Source organism: Lithobates pipiens, unplaced genomic scaffold (assembly GCF_037356315.1).
Source record: "Lithobates pipiens isolate NorthernLeopardFrog02 unplaced genomic scaffold, aLitPip1_a1.2 Scaffold_13, whole genome shotgun sequence".
NCBI classification, from domain to species: domain Eukaryota; kingdom Metazoa; phylum Chordata; class Amphibia; order Anura; family Ranidae; genus Lithobates; species Lithobates pipiens.
The window spans coordinates 461595215-461607829 of record NW_027507718.1 but is presented as its reverse complement, the minus strand read 5'-3'; the positions used below and the strand labels follow the sequence as shown (position 1 = coordinate 461607829).

Below are 12615 nucleotides of genomic sequence, written 5' to 3'. Positions count from 1 at the left end.
TATTCAATATCCTCAAATAATTCAAATCAGCTGAGTGCACCAAATGCATTTGCAAATCCAGATATTACATCACGGTGCAGAAAGCAAAGCTGCAGGAGGCGCTGTGCAGTCCCACCCACTACAGAAAACTACAGGAAGGGGCAGGTAAAAAGTACCAGCCACCCTGCAGGAGCTTTGACCAGTCCTTATTGCAGGAAGTTACTGAGCAGGAGGCAACATTTCACAATGGATTATTACTGCACAGAACTGGAATTAAAAATAAGAAATAAAAAGCTTGGATAGAAGCCATCATCAGAATCCTTTACTGGACACGTATGACCACCGATTTTGGATCCTGCCCAAAGACTTAAATATAAAAGAACGAGGACTATTAGGACAGACGGTTGCTAGCATACTCCAGAGACAAAAGCTGAATTTCAAAAACCTGGATTCAGCTCAACCCCCGGAAGGGGGAAAAAAAAAAAAAAATAAAAAATAAAACCCCAACACACACACACAAACTATATTAAACTGTCACTTTAATTATCAAACACAGTTAGCATGGCGGGTGTACCGTGGTCCCCTATGCGGGGGTGCCCTGCGTCAATCACGCTACACCCTACCGTGGGAGCAATTTTGCAGGTGGCCAAAACATCTTTTTAGGACAGTGCCCCTTGTTTCCTCAGAGCCGAGCCCCCTCATCCAGATATTGGGGTCTTATGCGTTTTTGACAGACCTGAAATTTCATTTACTTTGGAGACAGAATGTTTTTCGACATATCCACTTTGCAGTGAATAATAGGTTTATGTCTAGTGGGGGAAGAGACGCGGTTTCAAATGGACCTTGACTTTTTGAGACGGGCGCAACTGAATGCTCACCTACAAGCGTTACCAGCAGATGAAACTTTGAGTCAGCTCACACTGTTGGAGCAGATTCGTATTGATGAGAACAGCTCCCTCACTCACCCTCACATTTTTTTTAAGCTCGCTTGACAAAATCAGGTAGAAACCACCGACTTGACCTTTCTACGATATTGGAAACTAGACCTTCAAACTACGTTTTCACAACCTCAGAAAGACAGGATATTGCTTTTTGCTCACAAGGCATCCCTGGCTAACTAATACCGGGGGGGGGGGGGGGGGGGGGTATATATACTCCTCACACGTTGGTATAGGACTCCAGCCAAGTTGAATAAAATTTACCCGCAGATCCTGAACACATGTTGGCGAAATCGGTAGGGACCTTGCTACATATTTTCTGGGAGTGTCCAAAACTAAATAGCTTTTGGTCTACTGTGGAATCTACATTAAAACACTGACCGGGATATCACTGTAAAAGAACCCAGCAGCTTACCAAGAAATTTAAGAATTCTTTATTGAGGCATCTGCTTATGGCAGCTAGGGCCCGTATGCTGGCCTTGTGGAAGAGTACATGCGCTCCTACCATTTCACACTGGAAAAGAGATCGCAGACATCCAGGTTATGGAAATATTGGAAGATCTGGTCTCCCTATTTTTTCTATAGGGATCAGACTGGTTCATCCTGCAGAGGGATCTGGTCAGAAGACCTTTCCTACTCCCCCACCGGGCCCCCTCCCCTTTTGCTTTTTTCTACCTTTCTATACCCGTTTCTTCCAAAGTTTCCTCTGTAGATTATTCTCCAAGGGTTTGGTTGTTATGACTGCCCTCTTCACTTGCTACTTTAAAATATATGTAAATGTTTAGGGAATTGGTCAAAAACCATAGTTGGCCATTTGGGATTATACACTTTTTATGCTGAAGAAGCTTGTCAGCGAATGCAAGATGTTCCAATTGTTGTGAACTGACTAGTATGCAATGCCTTGGCCTTTTTTCTGTGAAGATAAGGAATTGGTTGCACACTGGAACTCCAAATCTGGAACTGTCATCTTTATTGTCAAAAGGGTCAGATAGATACAGGCAAATAGTAGACGTTTCACAAGCGATAGCTTGCTTGTTCACAACCCTTTCTTTTCTGTACCTACTATTTATTGCAAATGGTTTTGTAAAATTCCTTAACCACTCACGCCGATATACGTCGGCAGAAGGGCATGTACAGCAGGGCTCGACAAAACCCAGGCGCCAAGTCGCATTTGCGACTAGAAATAGCGACCTGGCGCCTGGGGCAGCACAGCTGGGGTATCCTGTCTCCGTGGACCCCCCCCCAGCGTGATCGCGTTGGGCCGTTCTGCCAGCGGCCGGTAATTGAGGCCGCGGCTTTGAGGCCTTCTGCGGTTCTATGATTCCTTCTGGAATCTGGCGCCCTCTTCTGGTGGCCGTTGGTATGACAACCAGCAATGCTAATGGAGCTTGCTCTGCCTGTTTTTTTATTACCTGCCTATCTACTTCCCTTTATTTAGAACCCCCTAAACATTATATATATTTTTTATTCTAACACCCTAGAGAATAAAATGGTGGTTGTTGCAATACTGTCTGTCACACCGTATTTGCGCAGCGGACTTACAAGCGCACTTTTTTTGGGAAAAATTATTTAGTTAATAAAAAAGACAACAAAGTTAGCCCAATTTTTTTTTTTTTTTATTGTGAAAGATAAATGTTACGCCGAGTAAATTAATACCCAACATGTTACGCTTCAAAATTGCACCCACTCATGGAATGGCGACAAACTTTTACCCTTTAAAATCTCCATAGGCGACGTTTAAAAAAATTCTACAGGTTGCATGTTTTGAGTTACAGAGGAGGTCTAGGGCTAGAATTATTGCTCTCGCTCTACCGATCACGGCGATACCTCCTATGTGTGGTTTGAACACCGCTTTCATATGCAGGCGGGACAGGGCGCGTTTAAAAAAAAAATATATTTTTTCCTTATTTTAACTTTATTTTTTTCACTGTTCTTTTAAAAAAAAAATTTGTGTCACTTTTATTCTTATTATAAGGAATGTAAAAATCCCTTGTAATAGAAAAAGCATGACAGGTCCTCTTAAATATGAGATCGGGGGTCAGAGAGACCTCAGATCTCATATTTACACTAAAATGCAATTAAAAAAATAAATTTGTCATTTGAAAAAAAAAATAAAAAAAAAATAAAAAAAAAAATGTCCCTCTAAGAACTATGGGCAATGACTTGAAGGGGGGGCGCGGAGGCGCTATCTTCCCCTCACTCGTCTCCATGTCAGGCCAGGGACAGGTCCGGATCGCCGTTACCAACCTGGCTCATAACTTTTTAAGCTGGCTCCTAGATTCCAAGCAAATTTGTCAAGCCCTGATGTACAGGCATATTAAATGTACCTGTACGTTGCCCTTTAAGAAGCAGTTTGTGGGGGCCTGCCGCAAGCTCCATGAGCTTGAACGCGGGGATACCTGCGATCGCCTGACAGAGAAGAACGGGGAAATGCTGATGTAAACAAGCATTTCCCCATTCTGCCTAGCGACACTGATCACAGCTCCCTGTAATCGGGATCGGTGATCAGTGTTGTGTCTCACGTAGCACCCACTCACATGATTGGAATCACTCCCTAGGACACATTTAACCACTAGGTGGCACTGTAGGAGTCAACCCCTTCACTGCCAGTCACATTTACACAGCAATCAATGCATTTTTAAATTGCTCTGATCGCTGTATAAATGTGAATGGTCCCAAAATAGCGCCAGAAGTGTCCGATCTGTCCGCCATAATGTCGCAGTTCACGATATAAAAAAAAAAAAAAAAAAAAAAAAAAACAACACACACACACACACACACACACACACACACACGTTCTAGTTAAATAAGCTGAAGCTTTAAGCCCAATATACAGGGGCCGAATGTCAGGGACCATCGGCCGGTTCAACAGAAACCTGCCAACATTCAACCCGTGTGTATGGCAGCTAGTCCAAAAGAATCCAGCCGTTTGGCTGGCTGCTGTTGAAGGGTCAGGGCCGAAAAAGATCTGCCGACCGCCTCTCAATCAGCGCTCTCAGCCAATGGCTGACAGCTTGTTGTTCTGGTTGAGGAGCTGCCCCCCGTCAGAACACAACAGCAGAGGATATCGCTGTACCAACATCAGACTGTTAGTAAAGCAGCTCCGACCTGAGCTGTCCGTTTTTTCCATTCAGCCTGCTGGGTTGAATGGAAAAAAAAAAAAAAAAAAAACACAACTAGTAGTGTGTGAGGCTCAAGTGTCACTTCAATTGTGGATTGTGAAGAACTTTAGTGTAAAAAAAGACTGGCATGTTTAATAAAGAGAAGCCACTGCATATACCGTCAACACTCATCTCCTCTTTTTGCAATTGCAAAGCAGCCAGTAAAGTTCTTCAAGCAAAGCCATTCTATAAATAAAGAAAACATTTCCTTTTAATGCAGTTACAGTGTTTGTTTTTAGCTCTTCTTCCAGTCTGACTCGCAGCGTTGCAGACAAACATCACAGGGAGACAAAATGTCAAATGTAGGATCCAATGTGAGCGCCTGGAAGGATCTGCGCTTTCACGGTCAGAGCCAGAAGTGCCTGGAGCACGGACTCCGCTCTCATCTGACTTCACCGCATCACTCAAACAACACAACTCTGACATGTTTACACTTGTAGAGCAACGCAGGTGTTCCACTCATCACACACCGCATCAGCTGGATGATGGTCAAAGTTCCTATTCCCAACCCTAGATATTCCCGTATGCATGTATACCTGTCTAATATGATAGGAGCAAATGAACGAATGCATTGTTCTAGAAAGAGGATGCCAGAAAGAATAAAACAAGGAAGTTACAGTAAACTGCTACAGAACATCAGGTGGATGTAAAAAAAAAATATATATTATATATATATATATATATATATATATATATATATATATATATATATATATATATATATATATATATATATATATATATATATTGTTTTTTTTTTTTTATTAATACAGTTTTGCTCTCAGGAAAGGCAAAAAAACTGTTACAATTTCTTTAGCAGCGCACCAGCTGTGTTTGTGTCTCCAAGCTTTTTCCTGACCTACGACCTACCCCCCCTAAAGCAGAACTAAAACTTACTTATGTACCCCGAATTTATTTTAATAAACTGCTTTTGGAGTAAAAATCGATCCAAAAGGTAGTTTTCTATTTAAGATTCATTAATAATTTAGTTTATTCAGTATGAAGTGGAGCTTAGTAATTTTGTATGAGGCTGTATATTTTGCAATATTTACATTTTTGGTAAACTCGTTCAATGAATCCAAGCTCTGCAAGCTGAGATAACATGCACCGCATTGATGCATTCACACAATGTCACAGTAACCCTGAGATAAAACAAAGTTCAGGGATATTCCTTTATCTCCACTAGTTGGCAATGTACTGTGTGTGTTGATTGTTGTTTTACTAACTTGACAGCTTATTATTCTAAATGGGAAACCTTCATTTTGTTTGCAAATATTAAAGATTCTAACTACCAGCAAGAATGAGTTCTTACATTTAAAGAGCACCTGTCATGTCAGATCCATCATGGCAGCTCCTGTTATCCGGCATCCACTCACCTTGTTGTGTCCCTGCCACATCACCAGCCATCCCATTAAAGTGAATAGGACTGTTGATGAGTCAACAGCGGATCAGAGGGGGAGCCGCTGCAGAATAGAGATGACAGTCACCCTTTAAAAACGTACGATTTAATTCAAGCCTTTTTACGAGGGAAAAACAAAAAGCAAAAAAAAAAAACAAATCCACCCTGCTAAAATCTTCATCAAATCTTCTTCCAGGATTAGGATCTTCATCCATCTCAATTGGCTGGGCTGGAATTGATGCAAAGAACATGTGAATGCAAGTCCATTTATTCTGGTACCGAAGTGTGCCAAAGATTGGGAACAGGCAGGTCAGTTTGTTTAATGGCAGAAGAAACATCACAATAAAAAGCCTGCCTGCTCACAATTTGTCATTTAGCTCACGTAGAACTATAGGCAAACTTATTTTTTTTATTTATTTATTTTTATGTGGAAAAAAAAAATTAAAAAAAATAAAAAAAAAAAGTGTAAGGGAGGGCTATAACCCTTGTTGATTTTTTTTTTTTTTTTTTTTTTTCTATCTGTTCCCCACTGGGGAAATTTGACTTAAATGCCCGTCTCCTAGCCAAAAACAGGAAATGAGAGGAAATTCTTGCTAATTAAGGGAATCCCCTGGCCCCAGAACTAGTGTGTCCATTGGAAGATGTCACCCTCTGTTACTTGAGACAACAATTAAAAAAAAAATTAAAAAAAAAGTGGACAGGTGTTTCCATAACAAGTTTTGCCTTAAAGAGTAACTCCACTTTTGTTGAGAAAAAAATAAATATATATATATATATACACACATATACATACATACATACATACATACATACATACATACATACATACATACACACACACACATATAATTTATTTATAAATATATATATATTTTGTACCTTTTGTTATTTTGTAGAAATCCCTGTGTGTTGGTTTGTATCCATGTGGGAAAGGGAGTCTAATGGGAGTGGTTTCCTAATTGTCAACCAGCTATTGCACCTTCTGGACACCAATGAGGAAGCTGCTGGGCCTGTATTCCTTTAGCCGTGATTTCCTATTGGCAGTATCTCTCCAAAAGCTGCACCGGATTCCCAAAATATGACTAGCATCTTAGACCCCTTTCACGCTGCCAGAGTTTATTCAGGCGCCACAGCGCTAAACATAGCGCCTGAAAAAAGCGGCTCCATTCACTCCAGTGTGAAAGCCTGAAAGCCTGAGGGCTTTCACACTGAAGCAGTGCGCTGGCAGGGTGTCAGAAAAAAGTCCTGCCAGCGGCTTCTTTGGAGCAGTGAACTCATCGCTCCTCCACCACTGGTTCCCATTGTAATCAATGGGGCAGCGCTGTGATACCGCTGGCAAAAACGCCACCAAGCAGATTTAACCCCTTTTCGGCCACTAGCAGGGGGGGGTTAAAACCGCCCCCACTAGCGGCAAAATAGCACCGCTAAAACTGCGGTAAAGCGGCGCTAAAAATTTCGCTGCTTTACCCCCGACACCCGGAGCGGCTCGGTGTGAAAGCCTTCTTAGGCAGACTTCTGGGAAAATTCGTGAGCTAATAACACAAGCAGGAAAGGTTTCTGAGCGGCTTTTGTATACACATTCTGTGTACAGAACACCTCCAGGTAGCCATATTGCATTTTTAGACATTTAGAGAGCTGCAGCTTGAAAAGGAAAGGTGTCATTTGACATTTCCCCCAACCCCCCCCTCCCCCCCCCGGAAAGTGGAGTTACCCCTTTAAATTATACTATCAGCTGCAAGCCCCAAAGTATTTGGATAGATAGATAAGATAGATAAGATAGATAAGATAGATAAGATAGATAAGATAGATAAGATAGATAAGATAGATAAGATAGATAAGATAGATAAGATAGATAAGATAGATAAGATAGATAAGATAGATAAGATAGATAAGATAGATAAGATAGATAAGATAGATAAGATAGATAAGATAGATAAGATAGATTCTGGGTTTTAATCCAGAGGAAATGGGAAAAGTTTAAAAAAAGGCAAGAGCATTTTCTATTTTTTTTTTTTTTTCATAACTGGCACACTCCCAGATATTTAAAATATAAGCCTTCTGACTAACATGATACAATATCAATTTTCAGGCTGGGTTGACACTGATGGCAGATGCGGCTCATCACAGGGGTCTGGTGCATCCCTGTTCTGCTTCAGGGGCGAATCAGGGCTGAAACGCAGCCAAAGGCGCACAGGACTCCTGTGCAATCCACTCCGCGACCACCACAGAGGTGTGTGAACTGGCTCCATTGAGAGCCAGTCACAATCTCCTGTCATGCGGGGAAATCAGCATCCAATTTGCACTAGTGTGAACCCAGCCTTAATGTGACATAAAAAAAAAAAAAAAAAAAAAAAAAAAAAAAAGTTAATAGCTTTAAGTTTTACCATTTACTTTATTTATTTTTTTTTTTTTTTTTTTTTTTTTTAATTCAACTCTTTAGCTTTTCCATGCTACACTTGAAAGAACAAATGAAAAGATGGGGAACTTGAATGCAAGGTCTGCCAATATGACTGCCCTCACCCCCTCGTGACAAACACTGCATTATAAAAAAAAAAAAAAAAAAAAAAAAAGGACAACACTGAAAGAAGACGCATTCAAAATCCACACCTTTTCTCAGGTTCCAGTTGCTTCCTGCCACTGACGTCACTGGGCCTTAGAGAGGGATCGTTGTAATGCTCAGGATTCAAATTCTCACAAAAGGATGCAGTACATTGTACAAAAGAGCTTCTCATGGGATTTGGGATCATCAGCTTCAAAAAAGGCCTAATGACATCTCCTTGCCTAATAAAGCTCTCCGGAGCCTATGGAAAGGCAAGTATTTTTTCTTCAAAGTGATTTCTTCCCCCCCCCTATAATGCAGCGATTTGACAGGAAGGAGAAAGTGGGGCAATTACATACACCATCTCACAAGAGTGAGTACACTCCTCACATTTTTTGGAAATATTTTTATTATATCTTTTCATGTGACATTACTGAAGAAATTACACTTTGCTACAATGTAAAGTAGTGAGAGTATACAGTTTGTATTTGCTGTCCCCTCAAAAAAAACACACAGCCATTAATGTCTAAACCGCTGGCAACAAAAGTGAGTACACCTCTAAGTGAAAATGTCCAAATTGGGCCCAATTAGCCATTTCCCTCCCTGGTGTCATGTGACTTGTTAGTGTTACAAGGTCTCAGGTGTGAATGGGGAGCAGGTGTGTTCAATTTGGGGTTATCGCTCTCACTGGTCACTGGATGTTCAACATGGCACCTCATGGAAAAAAAACTGAGGATCTGAAAATAAATAAATAAAATAATAAGGTTATTGCTCTACATAAAGATGGCCTAGGCTAGAAGAAGATTGCCAAGACCCTGAAACTGAGCTGCAGCATAGTGGCCAAGATTTAGAACACAACTCACCACAGTCGACCAAAGAAGTTAAGTGCACATGCTCAGCATCATATCCAGAGGTTGTCTTTGGGAAATAGCCGTACGAGTGCTGCCAGCATTGCTGCAGAAGTTGAAGGGGTGGGGGCTCAGGCACACTGCATCAAATTGGTCTGCATGGCTGTCGGAAGGAAGCCTCTTCTAAAGATGATGCGCAAGAAAGCCCGCAAACAGTTTGCTGAAGACAAGCAGACTAAGGACATGGATTACTGGAACCATGTCCTGTGGTCTGATGAGACCAAGAAACTTATTTGGTTCAGGTGGTGTCAAGCATGTGTGGCGGCAACCAGGTGAGGAGTACAAAGACAAGTGTCTTGCCTACAGTCAAGCATGAAGGTGGGAGTGTCATGGTCTAGAGCTGCACGAGTGCTTCTGGCACTGGGGAGCTACAGTTCGAGGGACCCATGAATGCCAACATGTACTGTGACATACTGAAGCAGAGCATGATCCCTTCCCTTCTGAGACTGGGCCACAGGGCAGTATTCCAACATGATAACAACCTCAAACACCTCCAAGACGACCACAGCCTTGCTAAAGAGACTGAGGGTAAAGGTTATGGAATGGTCAAGCATGTCTCCAGACCTAAACCCTATTAAGCATCTGTGGGTCATCTTTAGATGGAAGGTTGACGAGCGCAAGGTCACCGACATCAACCAGCTCCGTGGTGTCATCATGGAGGAGTGGAAGAGGACTCCCGCGGCAACCTGTGTGGTGAACTCCATGCCCAAGAGGGTTAAGGCAGTGCTGGAAAATAATGGCGTCCACACAAAAAAAAAAAAAATATTGACACTTTGGGTCCAGTTTGGACATTTTCACTTTGGGGTGTACTCACTTCTGCCATCAGCGGTTTAGACATTAATGGCTGTGTGTTAGTCTGTGTGAGTTATTTTGAGGGGACAACAAATTAATTTACACTGTTATACAAGCTGTACACTCAATACTTTACATTGTAGCAAAGTGTAATTTCCTCAGTGTTGTCACATGAAAAGATCTAAAATCTTTACAAAAGTGCGAGGGGTGTACTCACTTTTTTTGTGAGATACTGTCCATTTAAGAGCAAGGATCAAGTCAGGTTTGGACAAAATAATAAATATATATAATTTTATATTAGAGCTATGGTGACATTTTCAAAGGCTTGTGAAAAAGAAAAATAGAACAGAAATAGGCATGAACATTTTAGCTTCTTCCAATAAAACAGAAATATTGGATCTTTAAAAAGAAGAATTTCGGGGGCGTGGCTCAAATATGGAGGAGTGAGGACATGCATCACCTCAGCTCCATACCCAGAGCAGCTATATCACCAGCACAAAGTGGAAAGGTCACCCCCAGAAAGGCAAAGAACATGTCCCTGGGACAGCGGGTACTCTTCCAGCAGTCAAGGAGGGATGGGACCTAGCAAGAGCAGCTAGATCATTTCTTTAGCGGGACCCATAGACTGGGACATGAGGCCTCCAAGATGGCGCTGAAAGCTACTAAGGCTGCACAGCGAGCCCCCAGATCCCCTCTCTGAGGTTGGCGAGCGGCACTGCCCCTCCAGTCTCCCCAGGATCCTCGGCCTCACATGAAAGGTGCTCTGACATGGAGGACTTCCTAAGGCAGGGGTCTTCAAACTACGGCCCTCCAGTTGTTCAGGAACTACAATTCCCATCATGCCCAGTCATGGGATGTGTAGTTTTGCAACAGCTGGAGGGCCGTAGTTTGAGGATCCCTGTCCTAAGGGATGAGGACATTAAAAACACCACATCTGGTTCCTCCCCACCTGGGATGACCTAGAGAAAAATTTCCACCAGGGTTGAGAAGGCCTTCAAGGAAGATATAGCCCAGCTCAAAACTGATACCAATCAATTGGTCAGGGCGGAAAACTTGGAACAGAGACTCGATGAGGCCCTGCCTGCCATCTCTATGCTCCAGGACAGATGCAACACCCAGGATCAGAAAACAGACTGTTAGATGACCGAGAAGAGCAGCCAGCAGGCAAATATCTGCATTCACGGCCTGCCGGAAGCCACGGCTCCTTCTCTGGAGGACATATTCTGGGAAATCCTAGGGTTGCCTGCTACAGCGCCCATTGAGATTGATCGTGCCCACAGGGCCCTCAGGCCTCCTTCCCAAGATGTGGATAACCCTAGAGATGTCGTAATTTGTAAGCTTCACAAATATAAGCGAAAGGACCGGATTATGCAAAAAATGCGTGGTAAACCACACTTTGATTTCGATGGGGTGCATCTTTTCTTTTACCAGCACATTTCTAGGTGCATCCTCATGCAGAGCACTCTGCCCCCTGCTAGAAGATATCCAAAAAGCAGGCCTGCCTTACTGCTGGGGCTTCCCTTTCTACCTCCAGGCAACCAAAGATGGCAGACAAGTTACACTGCATAACAAGGATGACCTCCCACACTTCCTGACCACCCTGGGGTTCGAACCAGTTGACATTCTAGACTGGAGGGGACCGCAGGAATACCTCCTTGTTCAACTCCCTCAGCCCTGGCTTCCAGCCAAATGCAGAAGTAGCAAAAGACCGCAGATGTCCGCCCTCTGCCTCTCCCCCAGGTCATGCATCTCTAAGGGACTGAAAGGACACTCTCTGGCATTCCTCTCCCCATATCCGTTTTTACCTTTCTTCATTTTTATTTTCTGTTTTTTTTTTGCTTTCTGAGAGAGGTCTAGGCCCTCAGGGGCCGCCCCTTGCCTTGGGCCCAGATATGAACTCCGGCAAGATGTGTGCCTTTGTGTGACTCCCTAGTGGAACACACAATTCTACTAGTTAAGTGAACAATGATCTCCCTTGTTGCCTTTTGGAGAGTGCCTGGGGCTTCGGTTCCTGTCTATCACACCCATTTAGGGGCTGCCTTATGCCCCGTACACACGAGCGGACTTTGACATCCAAACTCCGACGGACTGAGTCCGGCGGACTATCCGATCGTGTGTGGGCTGCAACGGACTTTAGCGAAGCTAAAGTCTGACGGACTTTAGAAATGAAGCATGCTTTAAATTTTCCCGACGGAACTCCGCCGGACCCGGTCCCCTTTGAAAAATCCGCTCGTGTGTGTGCTACTCCGACGGACTAAAACCGACGCTAGGGCAGCTATTGGCTACTGTCTAGGAACTTCCTACGTCGAATCCAGTCGTACGTCATCACGTTCGACTCCGTCGGAGTTTGGTGTGATGGTGTGTGGTCAAGTCCGTTCGGTCGAAAAGTCCGTCGGAACTCCGGCGGAACTCCGGCGGAACTCCTTTGGAGGTCTGTCAGACTTAATCCCTCTCGTGTGTACGGGGCATTAGCCTAAAACAGAACCCCTCAGTTACGCCATAGTGCCTGCCGACAAGGGGGAGAACAAAACAGCTGAGGGGCGGTGGTGGACTGGGGCCTAACCTCACAACCCCCCTTCTCATGTTGGTCTGGGTTTCGGGGGCCTCTCCCTAGCAGAGTTGTGCCCAGCACCCACCCCCCCCCCCCCCAGGTATTTCATGATGTGGTACTCATATATTATATATATATATATATATATATATATATATATATATATTTTTTTTTTTTTGTTATGTCTGTTCTGATGTTTCTAACCCCCTCATTTCCCTTCTCTAGCTCCATACCGCTTCACAGGAACTCCAGGTTCACCTCTCATGCCGTGCCTGCCATCGTAGCACATGACTCACCTGTCCCACAGATCCCCCAAGCGTCACTTACGGTAACTTCCTACAATGTACA

At 43.4% G+C, this 12615-nt stretch overlaps 1 protein-coding gene across 2 annotated transcripts in view; it reads right to left on the bottom strand.

Annotated features, from left to right (window-relative positions):
* Positions 1-12615, bottom strand: part of TBC1D14 (TBC1 domain family member 14) — a 199422-nt gene that overhangs the window by 168764 nt on the left and 18043 nt on the right. The window lies entirely within an intron of this gene.